The sequence below is a fragment of the Lepidothrix coronata genome, unplaced genomic scaffold (genome assembly GCF_001604755.1).
Source record: "Lepidothrix coronata isolate B3197 unplaced genomic scaffold, Lepidothrix_coronata-1.0 Scaffold166, whole genome shotgun sequence".
Taxonomy (NCBI): Eukaryota; Metazoa; Chordata; class Aves; order Passeriformes; family Pipridae; genus Lepidothrix; species Lepidothrix coronata.
Window position 1 is genome coordinate 1,646,055 of NW_016690346.1, and position 16,051 is coordinate 1,662,105.

A 16,051-nucleotide genomic window follows, 5' to 3' on the forward strand; every position below is an offset into this window, starting at 1 on the left:
AATCAGGCTTCTTTAGAGGCAGTAAAAATGCTACAGTTCAGCTCTCTGGTTTTTTCCACATTAAGATAAACTTATGTGTAAACTCTCACACCTGTGGACCATTGATTGCAAGTTGATGAAATTGGATTAACATAATCTGTAAATGACAACTGTAAGATATTTTACCTTTTTTCTTCCCCCTTTTAAATACATTTCTCTGTCATTTTGAAAGGCTCTAGTTATTGACTCATATCTTGACTGGAAGAAATTGCTGTGGATAAGTTGAAGAACAGAACAAAACTGATGAAAAAATACAAGAAAATTAGAGGAGAAAAGAGATGGAGACACTTCAGGGAATCAGGATGCTTAAAGGAAGAATTTTAAGAAAAAAGCAAATAACGTGTCTTTACTAGCTGCCAAATATTACTTTAATCCAACAAAAAAAATTTTGTTAGTAACAAACAAATATGTATTTTAGTTTGGTTTTTTTCCTGTTAACTACCACAGTATGCTTTGAATATGACTGCAGTTCTGCCTAATGTGAAGTATACAGTGATAAAATCTCTTGGAAGTGATTCAAACCCTTGAGAATACAATTGACAATGCTACAGTTTGGCACCTTAAAGTAACAGGAATCCAAAGAATCCGAATGTTTGTGAAACCAGCTTATAGTTCCTATAATGTTGCCCAGAGAAAGAGATTTCTTGTCACATATTAAAGCTGCTCTAAGGTATTCTGTATGCAAACGTGGGCTCGTGTTTCAGCTGGTGTAAATACAGTCAGCCTTGTGAATTGTTGATAGTCTCTGCAGTACCTGGAGACAGAGAGCTCACGGAAATGCCTTAACAAGCGCCATCCAGGGGAGGCAGTGAGGCACAGAAAGGCTGGTGTACATTTTGCTGTGTAGTGTGCTGCAGTTTGCTGGCTGTTTGCTTGATAACTGGCAGGGAATTCAATCCAAAATTGACAAGATTCATGTCTTCTGCAATGCTTGGACAGCAGGGTCCTGTCCGTTCCTTTCCCCTGCCAAGCAGTTTGGCACAGAGAGCAGAGTGCAGATGGAGCAGCACAGCTCACCTGGATGCTCCAGACACTTATATCTGCAGTCTTACTGAACTCTATTTGTCTTTTTGCTGGTATTTTCCCAAAGTAAAAGCTGGAATTTAAAGCACTGCAGCCTTTACTTAAGTCTCCTTGACAGTATAAAACAAAAGAGGATAAATATCACTTTGAAAGTGACAACTGAATTTTATAAGAATGTGATATATGTAGTCACATAGTAATAGCTTTAATTTATCACAACACTGTCTAAGAAAAAGAATACAATTTATGTACCAGAAACTAGTCTAAGCAGTTTGACCCATCGTACCTTTATAAATATTCTTTATATTCTGTGGACCTACTCTTTCACTGTTTCTTATTTGTTCCTGTATGTGGCCATAAAATTACAGGCTAGTACCAAACAGAGTAGCAAAGTTAGAGACAGAAAGAAGTTGGCACTGGATAATTTAACGAATTGGTGATGGGATTTGGAGCCTTTCAGTCTGTCTAAACCTTGCTGATGGGAACTGCACAGACAGCTAATGGGGATAAATGGTTTGTGCTCCTCATGAAGAAGTAGAAAAACTACAGAATGCTGGAATATATGGTGTTTTCTGAAGAACTGGAAGCAGGAAAAAAGGACAGATTTATGGAAATAAAGAAAAAGGTGGTTTAGAAGGAGATCATGAATGACAATACAAAGAAACCATTTGTGTCTCTGCTAGATTTTTTTGTCTCATCTTCAGTGACAAACGATTATTTAAAATAAGAATTTTGATATAAATTTCCTCTTGCAATTATTCTTAGCTCTGAGTGTGTTAGTGGCTAAATAGGAACAGTTTTAATGGACAATTAGAAAGTGAGAGTTTCCAAAGTAATTTGTCCAAAATATTTTGTGAGCCATAAAGTCATATGCAAAAGTTTTGTTTAAACGGGGAATACAGGCTACTGCACATTCCCAGCATCAAGGTAACTTCAGTTTGTGTTTGCTGTAAGCTCTGATTCAGGGCTATCCTTTGTGATTTCATTTCATTTGTCCTTTTTCTGATTGTTATACTTGTTGGTAATTTGAATTTTAGGCTTTATACATTCATACTATAGCCATGTTAGATAAAGAATTTAGAACCTGTCATTATCATTATTGTGACTTATTTTAGTGTTTTGGAGCTGTACACCTTCCAGAGGTTAAAGCAGAAAAAAAATGACATTGCTTTGCAGTGTGTATTGATCACAAATATGTAATAACAGCTCTGGATCTGAGGACATCGCTGCTTACAGTCAAAACCACAGTTTGCTTTTAGCCTTATCCAAACAGGCTATTAAGCTGGCAGGTGAATTGGTCATTGCCCTTCTCAACTTTTTGTTCTCAGCTTCTCAGTGCAGTATATTAACCACATGAACATGTTAGAGCAATGTTGATTTCAATCTAAACCAGTAAAAGTGGCAGGGGAAAATTCCCATCTTTGTATCTTGTCACTTAAGCCGACCTGAAGGTTCCCCAAAGTTTGGGGAGACTGGAAATGAAAATTATCTGGCCTGAGAAAAAAAAAAAGCATTTGTGGTGCATGCACTGCTCGTAGAGCCTAAAGTCAGCTCTACTGCCCCTGTGCCAGTTTCTAAGAGAAATAAAAAGCATGCAGTAAAGCACAAATGTGCACTGTCGTTTAAACAACATACACACCGTGGAAGAACCTACCTACCAACAGGCAATTATAAACCGCCTGGAATCCGTGGGGAATTCCGTTGTGGTTTCCTGACTGCCCCTGTCCTCTCTTGGAAGCAGCCATATTTTGCAGCATGACCCTGACAGGGAACAGTGTAGGGAGGTGCAGAGGGGCTGAGCCACGTTGCTGCTGCTGCTGCGGTGTCACAAATAAGAAATCTGCAACTCAGTTGCTGCCTCTGCGAGGTGCTTTGTCACTGCACTTAGTAAGGAGAATTTTCTTTGTCACCGCACTTAGTAAGGAGAATTTTCTTTTGCTCTCAATAAACTGTTCACTGAAGTTCTGACTCTTCCTGGATTTTGTTGACACTGATGTGACTAATCCTTCTGAGGCTGGTTATACTCCTGACCTGGGAGAAGAAAAGGTACCAGCACACCCATGCCAGGAGGTTGTGTGTGGAAGAGAAGGGCAACAGGGCAGCACTGTAACCCCTTGCAAACAAATGGAATGATGGCAGGGGTCAGGGCTTCCTTAGAAGGAGGTGTGGGCAGGCTCTGCTCTGAGGACCTTTCTGCCCATATCTGGTGGGGGTTAGTGATGCATCTTCCCAGCCAGTCCCCATCCAAGTCCCAGTTCTCAGCACCCTGCTGGCAGTGTCTGAGCATAAGGGTTATGTCTGCAGGAGCGCATGAGCCTTCCTTCACTCAGAGAGAGGTGAGATCTGAGCACATATCTCATCCAGGTGACTTGTTTTAACCTTTATTTGTTCCACAATACCCTGGGTGAGGGGGTTGGGGCGAACCTGGCAACGCCTTTCTTTCATTTTATCCTGGGACAAGTACAACCTTGCAATGTGTGCCTCATGTTGCCTTTCTTTTCCACAGGTTAAAAGTAAGTTTATCAGCGATACACACAGTCAAACAATTTCAGAATAATTTTAGTATCTTTCTCTGTGAGGTCATGTCTTGCAATTATTTTTTAAAATTATTTTTCTTGTTCATTACAGATTTGGGGTTACATGTAGTGCTTGCTTTAATTTATTTTTATTCCTGTTATTTTTTCCCTGTAAGACTGGAGATATGAAATTATATTCCTTTTAATGTCATTGTTGTCTCATTTGCCTAGTAGTCACACTCACATTTTATCCATTTAAACTTGTTACCTCTGCCACTCCGGGCAAAAAAGAAGGGAAGAGACTTAACAAGGACAGCTGTAATTTTCCTAACAGGGTAGAAATCAGGCAACTGGAAGCCCTTTCTCAGTAGAGACTGACGAGACACCAGAATACTCCTCAGGTGAACGCAGCAATCGCATCCCTCGCTAGCATTACGGCGCGTCAGCACAGTGGAAGATGGCGAGCTGTAGGCTGCCAGCCTCCTCTATTTATAGCATCAAGAGCTTTACAGTGTGAGGCAAACTGTTTTTAACACAGTGGCATTTTCTCCTGTTTAATCATGGAGTAACATCATTTTTAGAAAGTCATTGCTTCTCCATTAAAAATTATGCATCTTTACCTAGTTAAATAGGGGGTGCTTATGAATAATAAAAAAAAAAAAAATTCTCCAAGACTTTTATTGTTTTAAAGGCCATTATGTTATCTGGGAAATGTAGAAAAGAAAATCAATAACAGCAACTAAAAAAAGAGGAAAAATGCAATGAGACCTATCAGTTCGGCTCCTGTTCTCTTTCCCTTCTTGATCGCATCCACTGTACAGCCAAGCACATTGAGGAGATCCCATGCCCAGGAAAATGTACAGAAACCTGCTCAGACTGAAACAGTGCTTGCAAGACCTGATAAGCAAATGAGTAGATTGATTTGCTATAGCAGATTGACTTATAGTTCACAAGGACTTTTTCCTTTTCCCTCACACTTTCTCATGTAAAGCTTACAGTGCTATCCAAGTACTCAGACAGAAGTATGGCAGGGCCTTGTCTTTCTGAATAGGATTTAAATAATTCCCACTGAGTCACATAGTTTTACAGAGATGCCTGTTATGCACAACATACAAGGGTGTTCACAAATTGTTAGGTAACAAGGGCAAAAAATGTTCAGTGAAGGACTTCTCATGTTTTGACAGTGTCACCTTTTCTGGTAGGCCCAGGGGCTCCCACACATCTTCCAGAACTAGTTTATCTTTCTGTCAGGCAAAAAGGTGATTGGAAGACTTTGGAAATACAACAACCTTAATTTAACTGGAAAGGAGGCATTATTTGTGGACATTTAAATATATTTATTTTATTTCTTTCCACAATTTATTTTAATTTTTGCTTCTCAATAAACTTCATAAATTAAAATAAATAAATAAATAAAAGAAGCTTCTGTACCTTTTGAACAAAGAGATGGTTGTACATAATTTGTGCATTTAGAATTGTTCATACAATCTTTCTTTTTTTCTCCTTCTTGCCTAGAGAAAGAAGAGTAAAAGCAACAGACATGGTGAAAACAGGTGAGAGACCATGGTTTGACCTTAAGGGTAGAGCAAATATCCTCACTGATGCATGAGTGACATGAAAGGAGGAAGAAATGACTCACAGAGACATGAAGATGGATGAGTTTGCTGCTGGTTTAATATTTCCTACGCAACCCTAGTGCGGGTCCAGGCCCTATTTCCATGAATCAGATCAACTTCAAGGACAGCTGGAAAAACTGATGCTGACTTTCAGAAAGGTTTGGGAGTCAGTGAGAACAAGACTAGGGCATGTGGGACTGGCAGAAGGAGCCAGAGGCCATGTGGACTGCCAAACAGTTGGAAGCACCAGACTTCACTGTCTGTTTGCAGGAGCTGCATCAGCTACAGACTTCCCCTGTGACCTTGACCTTAGACTACATCTCAGCTGTGACATCCAGGAAGACTCCAAGATTTTTAGCTTGTATGCTGGACATGGTCATGCCTCATCTCCATATTTGGATTAGTCCTTGGTGTGCACCAAACTCCTTCCATTTGAGCTCTGGGAAAAAACATGTACTCCTACCAGGTCCCATTTCCAATGACTGGAGGACATTTGTGGACTCACAGGTCAAATTGGTGGCAGCCTAAATCTGCTTTTTTGCTTTGGTTCTTCATATGTAAAAAAGTAATAATAATTTTCTACTTTGAATAGGCCAGTGCTTTTTCTCAATGATAAAACAGTAAATACAACCACTTTATAATCACAAAGTTAATCTTAATAATTTTATGTAAATAAATAAATAAATAGGTAATGGGTTGTGAAGTCCAACTAGGTTGAAGCCAAGATATCGACAGTTACCTTATCAAAACCCCCAATATTTATTACAGTCTATCTTCCTACAAAATCTCTTCCTGCCTCCTGCCTGCCCCAAGAAAGGGTCCATGAAGTCAACAGCACCTTAGCTACCTGTATCCACATGGTTACAAGCAGTAGTTTTGCCATGAACCGGGCTGTGAGATATAAATTATGGGCCAAATCATATGGACTAATCAATGTTTATTTTCAACATTGGCAATCTGAACTGAGAAAAATCTCTTTGAAGTCCCTAACAGTCCTTCCTCTGTAAAGACTTCCTGGTTTTAGCTCCTTACATTTCTTTAGAGAAATAACATCCATTCCTGATACAATTTCTTGTCTATTAATGAAAATAGTCATGCATTTTTAGGTTGCTGAGGTGACTTGGCCTTAGGATCCTTAATTATAATGTAACTAAGGCCTTAATTAATTTGTAGGACTGTACAGAAACAATGTTCCAAATAGCTTCTGAGAGTTGAGTTAAAAATCCTGTACTTAGCAAAGCAGAAGTATTGAATCAAGTCTAGGTATAATATATTTGCGTCCTTTCCAGAAACTGAAATGTTTTTAATGGGAACAAAGTGCTCTTAGACATGTTACAGGTTTGTGTGGTGATGTTGTGCTCAAATTTCACAATTAGCACTTGTGTAGGACTATTGCATTGAGAAAACAATGAAATTTCATACCTGGGCAATAAGACAGACCTTTTCTCTCAGAGCATTTTGCTAATGCTAAGTCCAAAAAACATCTGCTATTTACTTCAGCTGGAACATGATGGCATAAGCTATGACAAGTACTGTCTCCTTATTCCACAGAAGCATCTGTAGCTACCTGAGGTTTTACCAATAGAGGGCTCTATTGGTTTGATTTAAGTCACAAAGAAGGGGGAGCTAGACGGTTTTTTTTGGAGTGGGAGGTTAGGTTGCTATAGTAAATCCTATAACCTACACAAAAGTGGAGTCAGACGAAGTGAGTCGAAAGGAATGCCTAAAGGGACATCGTTTAAGTGTTACTCTATCTGTTTTGTTGTTGGTTTGTTTTGGTATTTTGGAATACTGATGCTGACTGACTTGCTTATCTGCTTTCGGAAAGGCACAGTCCAGAGCACTGTGAGGTATTTTAGGAATAGGAAGATATTAGCAGCGAGATAATTTTAAATGACCTGCAATATTTAAAGCCAACCAAAGTAAAATTATATGGCTGTATCTGCTTTACCAAATATTTTTTAGACATATTTGCTCTTCTGATGTATATTTTTAAGCATAACACACAAAGATACATGTACATATTATTGAAAAAATGAAAATCCATGTCAATATACATGAAAGTGACTTAAGGGTATATATTTGCTTTCCTAGCTAGCAAGAGTTTTTATTATATCCCACTTAAGACTGCACATATTACTGGTTCAGCTGTAGGAGGCTGTACAGCAAACTGAAAAATAACCTAGCGTCTTTTTGGGGTGTTTAACTGCTACCCAGTGCCTGATGTTTCCCACTAAACAAGGTCTTGATGCCCTGACTCGTCTCTTTGCTGCCACAATAGGCCTTTACATTCTTTTTAATTACTGTTATCCACTTCTCAAGGACTGAAAAGATTCCAGTCTCACAGCATATTCATGCTTTCACAGGTTAGATGGGCTGCAGTGTATATTTCTATAATGTACAGCAGATGAAATTCGCAGTTATTTTAATATGGACAGCACTGAAATGAAAAAATGAGAACAGTACTAACAAACATGCTTATAGATGCATGATGGCAAGCATACACATCTGCACTAAATATTATATATGCATATCTTCCTAATGGAAGACTCTGATTATTAGGTGCGCTTGCCTAAACACAAACTCTCAGCTAACCAAGCAAAAAACTCTCTCTACATAAATGTGTGTTTACATACATACATGCATAAGAAAAATATATATCCAGTGTATCATTTCAATGTGTATGAAGAGAGGGCATTAAAGTTTATTTTATTGTGCAAGCATAGTTTAAATTCCATTTTTATGCAACAATGCAGCGACAAGCTTCTTATAAAATAAAAATGGGTCGCGAATGAAAATTCTTTAACTTGTTGTTCTTACATTTTTTCCTAGTAATGAATACAGACTTCAACTTGCGAAAATATAAAATGATCCAGCTTTCAGTATAAATGTCCCTCAAAAAATCAATTCCAATTTCATCTTTGTTTTAGTAAAAAAAATAGAACAAAAAGATGAGGACTATAAATAATGACTACCTGTGGTTTTCATAAATAAATATCTCCAAAGCAGTGGAAATGCATGGATATTTTATTTTCTCTTCCCTCATGAATTTGTTGTGTTCCAGGAATGTGTATAAATAGATGGCTAGATATGGTGTGGATTCAGATTCAGCCATTTTCTCCAAATAAAAACATATGTTTCCCTCTTGATGTTGCTTTTTGTCCTTTGGTATACATTAATGCTTTAACAATGGAAAATGTGCAGTAACGTATGTTCTACCTATGATGTTTTTAAAAAAATCTCATAAATATGAATCTATAGGTAAAAGAAAGCTGTATAAGCTCATGCCCATGTCATAAATCATCCCTCCTTTGTTTAAAAAAGAAAAAAAATGTGGGGGAGGTGGAGGGAGTGAAGATTTTCTCACTGGAACCATTTCATCTTGTCTAGGGAGGGCTAAGAAATACAGCCATTGACACTTACCTAGATATTTTTACTACGTCGTGTCCCATTCACTGTTCCTCAACAGGAAGGATGTTTTCCTTCTCTTTAATTTTCAGAAAAGGAGAATCTTTTACTGTTTTCTAGCCTTGCAAGAGAGAAATGGTTGCCTGTCACCCTACCCAGGTTACGACTTTAACTCATGATCCCCCCAACTCAAGGAAATAAGTAGATAACATGACATTGTGTGCAATGTGAACTGACTTGGGATACTTTCAGTTTAATCTCTGTGGTCTGGAGAAATGGATACAGCTCTATTCTTTCAATAACTGCATATGTGTTTTTATTCTGGGGTCCAAGCTATGTTTGCTTAGAGGAAGACAAATATACTAACCACTTTGCATATGCACCAATGAAGAGAGTGGAAACTATATTATTGCATTAATTGCATCTCATAAGGGTAACATTATCTAGAAAAAAGAAAAAGAAAAACAGCTTAGAAACCGATAGCTTAGCTGTTGGTCCTTGAATATCTGGCTTTTAATAATACCACACTGGAAATACTGGTGTGCTACAGCATTTTATCCTTCTCTTTCTTCAGGGCAGATTGGTACAGCCAGCACTTCATTCCTAAAAACATATCCATGTGAAATGGATTGCTAGATTTAAATGTACTACCCAGTGCTGCTGACTAATATAATGTAATTCTGTCCCTCCCTCACCCCTCTGTAATCAACAAAGCATGCAAAACAGTGGAGTGTTTCACAGTAATTTTGGTGATGCTTTGCCTTGCTTGATTGGAAAGTATTTCTGAGGAGGATAAATAAGCTCGCCACCAAGCTCTCCCCTCTATTTGCCTTGCTGATGTTGCAGAGAGTAGTTCACTACAAAATGTCAAACAAGGAATACAATAGGTTGAGATGCTTCAAAGGGAACAAAATTTGTGGCTCACTGGCTTCGTCTCCCATCTGTATTATTAGCACAGTATAGATTTAATAATTAGGTGATTGAAGACATTTTGATGATGGAGTGGTTTCTATGATCTGCAAAAGAAAGCATCTGTTTTCCTCATGTACCTATTAATTATTTATACAGCAGAAAATACAGTAGACTACCTTGAGGATGAGCAGTTTGGGTGTTTGTGTAAAAAGAGCAAGGCCTGGCCTGAAAATTTTGTCGTTCCATCCTTCAAAGTCTCTAAAACAATTATTTTTCAGACATGCAGTAAACAAACAGCACTCTCTTCTGTCTTCACTTCCACCTCACTGTTTGCCCTCCTGTCCTCACAGAGGGCCTGTCAACTTAAACATCACCTTTCCTTTTATTTTCCATTTCCTGTCTATGTATTTTATTAGCACCTTTTCCTGTTTTACAGTCCACACTGATTCGACATCAGCTTCATCCCTTGTAAGCCTAGGCAGACTTATGCACTGTAGGAAATATGCAAAAGCACTCAAACCTATTTTTTTCATGATTGTCAGGCATGGATTCATTTTGGGAAATATATATTTCCAGAGGCTAGGACTTACTAAAGTTTGCAAATCAAAGAAAAGCAGATCCTTGGATCTCACAAAATGTGTTGCTTTGTATTATGACAATGGTGTTCACATGCCTGACATCCTCATAGTAATATTAAGCCCTTTTTTTTTTCTAGCATTATGTACTTTATACATTTGTATAAATGTCACAGCTTGTAATCACTTCCTTTGTCATCGACGATTAATCTAAAAAAATCGAATAATTCACTGCCCCTTGCCATTTACATATCGCCTGCTACCATCTGTTCTTCTCAGCAGCAGTAAATGATGGGTAATTAACTCAGTGCCTTTGTCTTTCCCTTGCTGAATGTCTGACACATATAGATTTTCCTCTGTGTGTGTGTGTGTGTGTGGGTCTCTGTGCGTGTGCGGCTGCGTGTATGTGTGTGTGTGTGTATATGTGTGTAGGAAAAGGAGAGGGGGATAGGAACAACAGAGAGAAAAAAAAGATGCTGTAAGCCTGACCTGAGGAGAAAAAAAAAGTCAGTACAAAAACATTTGCAAAGGAGAAAGCAGAACAAAAATGTTGGGGCTGTGAAGGGACTTCATCATGTGGCCTTTTACTCACTTAATGTCAAAAGAAAGTGGGACTTGGCTGTGGACGGCAGCAGCCCTGCGCATGCAAGTACCCTTTTATAAAGCTGTAAGGTCAAGGTCAAGATGCAGCAGCCAGAAAAAGCTTCATATGCTCCTCTTGTCAGCCTGGGTGCAAAGGGGGAAGATGAAAATGAGGCCAAATGGAGGGAATACACAATGCCATTTGGCTCCTGGACTAGAAGCCAGAAGGTTCACAACGTGTCATATTGAAACTATGATATAGTGGTTCTGCATATTGCATCCTTAGACAAGTGAGCATGAGGCAATATGCAGTGTATAATTAAAAAAAGGAAAGCAATACTCAAAGAGCTTTTTGCCCTTCCTGCTAAACACTACAAGCCACCCTGCCACACGCTGTGGCAGGGCAGGAAAAGAAAGCATTCCCTTGGCATCATAGGAAATACAATATCGTAAGCAGCATCTCCTGGCATGTCTCTTTGATATTATTTATAAGGAATGGAAGAAATAAAAACCTGAAAATGGTTCAAAATACTTTTTAGTGAAGGTTTTTAAGATGGAGAAAGCATAATCATGTGTCTGATTATTTACATGAATTTACTATAATTTATTTGTCCTTAGGTATTATCTAGAAGCCTCCTTTAGGGTTGAGGGCCACATTGCACTGGGCGCTGTAAAAGCATGCAATATGACATAGTATTGTCACTCACAACATCCTCAGGGGTTGGCCAATGCTGAGTGTGATGTGCAGTGTCTTTCACTAAAAGAAAAAAAACAAAAAGAAAAGAAAACAAAACAAAAAAAAAAAAAAAAAAAGAAGGAAAGGAAAGGAAAGAAAAGAAAAGAAATTAGTTCCATTTCAATGGGATCCTTTTAATCTCAGGGGAGTTACATTACCTAGATAGAGCTTCATGCCAACTTGGTCACTCTACTTACATTATCTCTATGCCTCATGTTACTGTGTATGAAGCTTTGGGTTTTTGAACATGGGAGAAATAACAATTGGAGATAGTTTCCCTATGATTCAAGAGTTGCTCTTCCCAGTGCTCTGCCCAAAAACACTCTCTTCCAGGGTTTTTTTCAAGCCTTTCCAATCAAGGCCATGCTGTGGCTAACATCTCTTGTTGATTTTACATAAGCTTTTTTTAATGGTTGTGCATCTCTCAAGCTTTCCTTCTGTTTCACATACCCATATAAGCTTTCTCAAATCTGACTCCCATGTTACTGCATACTACTCAAATGCAATTCCCTACATGACCTTGGGAAATGACTCGCTCTGGTTCAGATACCTTAGATCATGCAATAATTTTAGTTATATTTAACCTGAATGAAAGATTTTTTTTGATCTATCAGCTTCAAAACTGGTGTGAACTGTAGTAGTTGTGGGAAGTCCAAGTAACACCCATGCTCTAGTCCAGCTAGACTTTCTTTTGTGAAAGTTTCCCTGACCTAATAAAACTGTCCTCTTACATCTGTCACTAGACTGGTCACTTCCAGTTTCTCTGAGGGAAGCGGTGGTGCTCCTATTAATGCCTTTGGTCAGATTTTCTTTTGGGCTGGGAGGAGGAAAGGTTCCCTCTTGCAACAAACTACTGATAATTTCTAATATTTTTTCTCCTGGGTTTTCTCTAATTAAGCTAAGGGATGTTAAAGTTAGAAGACTGAATGTAGTTAATATGGAACAAAAAGGAATTGGCAAATTCCCTCAAAGGGTCTAAAGGAGTGGATATAAGGGCAACAAAAGTAAAAGAAGATAACTAATGAACTTTTACCTCATTAGATTAGGTATGAAAGTTATAATTTAAGATGATTAGAATTATCCTGATGATATCAATGGGATGAGACGTTTTGTCTTGTATATAGTGCATGGTAAGCATGACTTGAACTCATGAATAAGTTTCCAAATATATGAGAATTGATATTAATAATTAGTATTTCTATTTTTTATTGACACAGTACCTAGGAGGCTTGGTTACTCACCAGGAAACCAGTGAGGGAAACAGCAAAAAATTTGACCTTGCCATGAAATCCTTAAAGGCTAAGAGGTAACATGTGCCATAAGTTGTCAAAAAGAGGTGTGAGTGAGAGGGACATGGGAACAGAGGATAATCAAGACACTAGTGGCACACTAGGCAGTTATATCAGTCAGCACAACCCATCTCCCAGCTACCTTTTATTTCAGTGTGGCAATAAAAGAGTAGCACAAAAGAATAAAGTGGGAGACGAAGTTGACTGGCTGCGAAGTTAAAACTTGAGTGATGTCCATTAGGAAGCATAATAACCTGTAGCATGTGGTGGAAAGATATTTAGCTGGACTTAGAGAAACAAGAGAAAATGTGATATAGGCAATAATCTTTTATCATCTGACAGATGGACTGGATGGCTGAGATCTTTTCCACCTCTTGATATCTCTACTACTTGTACAATCTTCACTTTAAGGTAGTGCATTTATACTGTTAAAATGTGTAAGTATACACTGACTTGTCAAAAGACAGTGTAGCATAAACACATTAAAAAGCTTTGCATATGAGAGGAATTTCCAACCTGTTTGTGCATCTATTCATGGCTAGGCTTTGCAAACGAAGATTTGGCAAGGGCTCTACCCACATTTGTTACAAGCGCGCTGGTGGCTAAAAAGGCCAATACGAGATAGACAAGTCCAGTTGCAAAAGGCACAGCAGAAAGACTCCTTAGGTGGTATTGGCAAGACACAATTCTTTCTGCATTGTCTTTTCTCCTTGAGAGTGATCCTGCGTGCTTTCTCAAAAGCATCAGCAGCCTTAAAGATAGTGTGTTTCCAGACCTCCCGATTGGAGGCCAGAGTAGACCAGTTATGTTGATCAATATGGCCAAGGCTGAGATGTTGTTTCAGGGAGTATCTTTTCTTCAGGGCTCCTCTCTTACGGCAGCTGGTGGCAAGTTCACCATAAAGCAAGATCTAAGGGAAGTGATGGTCCTTCATCCTTGAGACGTGCCCTGCCCATCGCAGCTGTGTTCTCAGCAACATGGCCTCAATACTTTGCCTGCTGCTTGTTCTAGAACAGATGCATTGGTCACATAATCTGACCAGTGGATGTTTAGGATTGCACGGAGACAGCATTGATGGAAGCGTTCTAGGAGACGCAGGTGGTGGCGGTAAATGACCCATGATTCAGATCCATATAAAAGTGTGTGTATATACACTCGTATATACACTCATATATGCATAATTGAATCCCTCTGTTCTGCAAGAAGTAGATGTTACCATTGTATTAAAACCAGGTTTCATTTGCAATATTGATATGAAACTTGAGATAAATCTAAAATCCAATTTTTTTTGTGTGCTATGCTATTAAAAGACAATGATTGTTAAAAATCTTACCTGAAAACCATGTTTGCTAGTATGTTTGCTTACAACTGTATACTTATCAGACTTAAATCTCAGTTTCAAAGGCTTGGTCAGGTGAAAGTATAAAATATGTTTATGTTTTAAAATAAATGATATATAGAACTAATGAAGACAGCATTTCTTCCATCTATACTGCAGACCCTTTACCTGCAGTGCAGATTTCTAATACATAGCTTGTGTTCCACTAGCAACAGAGATCTGCTTTTTAGCTCATAGGTGACAATTCTGACTGCAGTCTTGTGATTTATTCAAACTTTAGGAGAGCTTACTTCCTGAGGGTGTACAACCACCGTTGATGTAATACACTGTGTACATAAGGAAAAATGAATGGACGGCTGAGCACAGAGACTTGGACACATACACATTCTTGATATTGCCTTAGATAGGCAGAGGGTGACTTCATTGAGCTATGTCTGATTTTTGTTGAGTACTAAAATAGAAACTTTTTTACTTGCATCACTCACGTTGTAGTGTGTCACCACACTGGGAACTCCCTCTATAATGGCTTTCTAAATGTGGTATATTCATAGTGATGTAACATTCAATAAATTGCTATTCAAGTATATTTCTGAACACCATATTTTTTATGGAAGATGGGGAAAATATATTGCATTAAAGCAGGTAATTGTTAGAGCTTCCCAAGTTGGGAAATGAATTACAGTAAGAAAGCATTTGTTCCCTCCAAGGGAACAATGCATTACACTATGCAGTAGGTCACTAAGGAGGATTTTGATGACCTAGAACTTTTAATTGAAAGAAAGCATTGATGACCAAGACCATGGGCTTCAGCAAGACTAACTAATCCAAACATCCCCTAGGTTCATTGTACATCAGTAGATAGCATAGTCTTGGTGTGCACAGGTTGGACTATTATGTTTTTCTCAAGAATTTTACTCCCCCAGCCAAAAAAATTTCTTCATTAACAGACTCGTAAGGCGATTTTCATAGGGTGCTGAGCCTGCATTCTGTTTACTACAGAGAGATGTTTTCATGCTTCTTGGTTTTCATGAATGTTTCTTAAAATGTCTCGCTAAAAAACAATTGCAAGGTACACCCAGTAAAAAAGATAACATAAATCAAGTATAAATAGTAAATGAGAAGAGTACTGATGTCTTGCCACCACTTGATAAAACCAGAGCATTTTAATTGATATGTTCACTGTATCATTCACTCTTGTGGTGCTCCTTGATATTTCAAGCTTAGGTATTTGAATCTCAAACATTTAATGGACCTGGCCTACTGTTTTGTGTTGATCCACCTCACTCCAAGTCAGCGGTGATGTTCTTTACTCCTTCCCTGTAAAATGAAAAGAAATCAAATCAAAGTGTCCTCAACTTGTTGATTCAAAGCCATTTCATCTATCAGTATAGAGAAATTCTATCAGTATAGAAAAATAGGTTAACAGTCTTTTTCACAGTCTTTCTTCTGCAAACTGAATTGAAATGACCTGGCTTAAAGTAACCTGGATCTGAATCATAAAAGCAATATGCTTCCACAGTGGAAAATCCAGAATTTATCACTCATGTATATTTCATCTGCACTTGGCTTTATTATTCTTAACTGCTAAAGTATAAAAGCTCATGGCACTACTAGGATCTCTGAGACCTGTTCGGTGAGTAAATTTGTGGCAAGGCAAATTCAGGACTTAGGAGCTGAATTTTCAATACCCTCTAATTTAGAAAGAATGTGGCTTCTGAAGGAAAGAAATGTTATCCTTTTTGTTTCCCGTTTGCTGCATAGTTTGAGCTTTATCTTTACTCCTTCTCCTTTGATTCCTAGTGAAAATGGAAAAATATGTGTTTTCTTAGTCTGAAGGAGAATCTTCTGAAATTCTGAAGTCCTTTAGATCTTCCACACTTATGGGGAGATATTGAGATATCACGATGCAGCCTGTCCCATGAGAGGTTGTTTACCTGATCTTTTCTGCTTGGCTAGGACAGTGAATTCATAAATAGTCTCAGTCCTTATCTGGTTCAGGATTTTAATCTGTATACT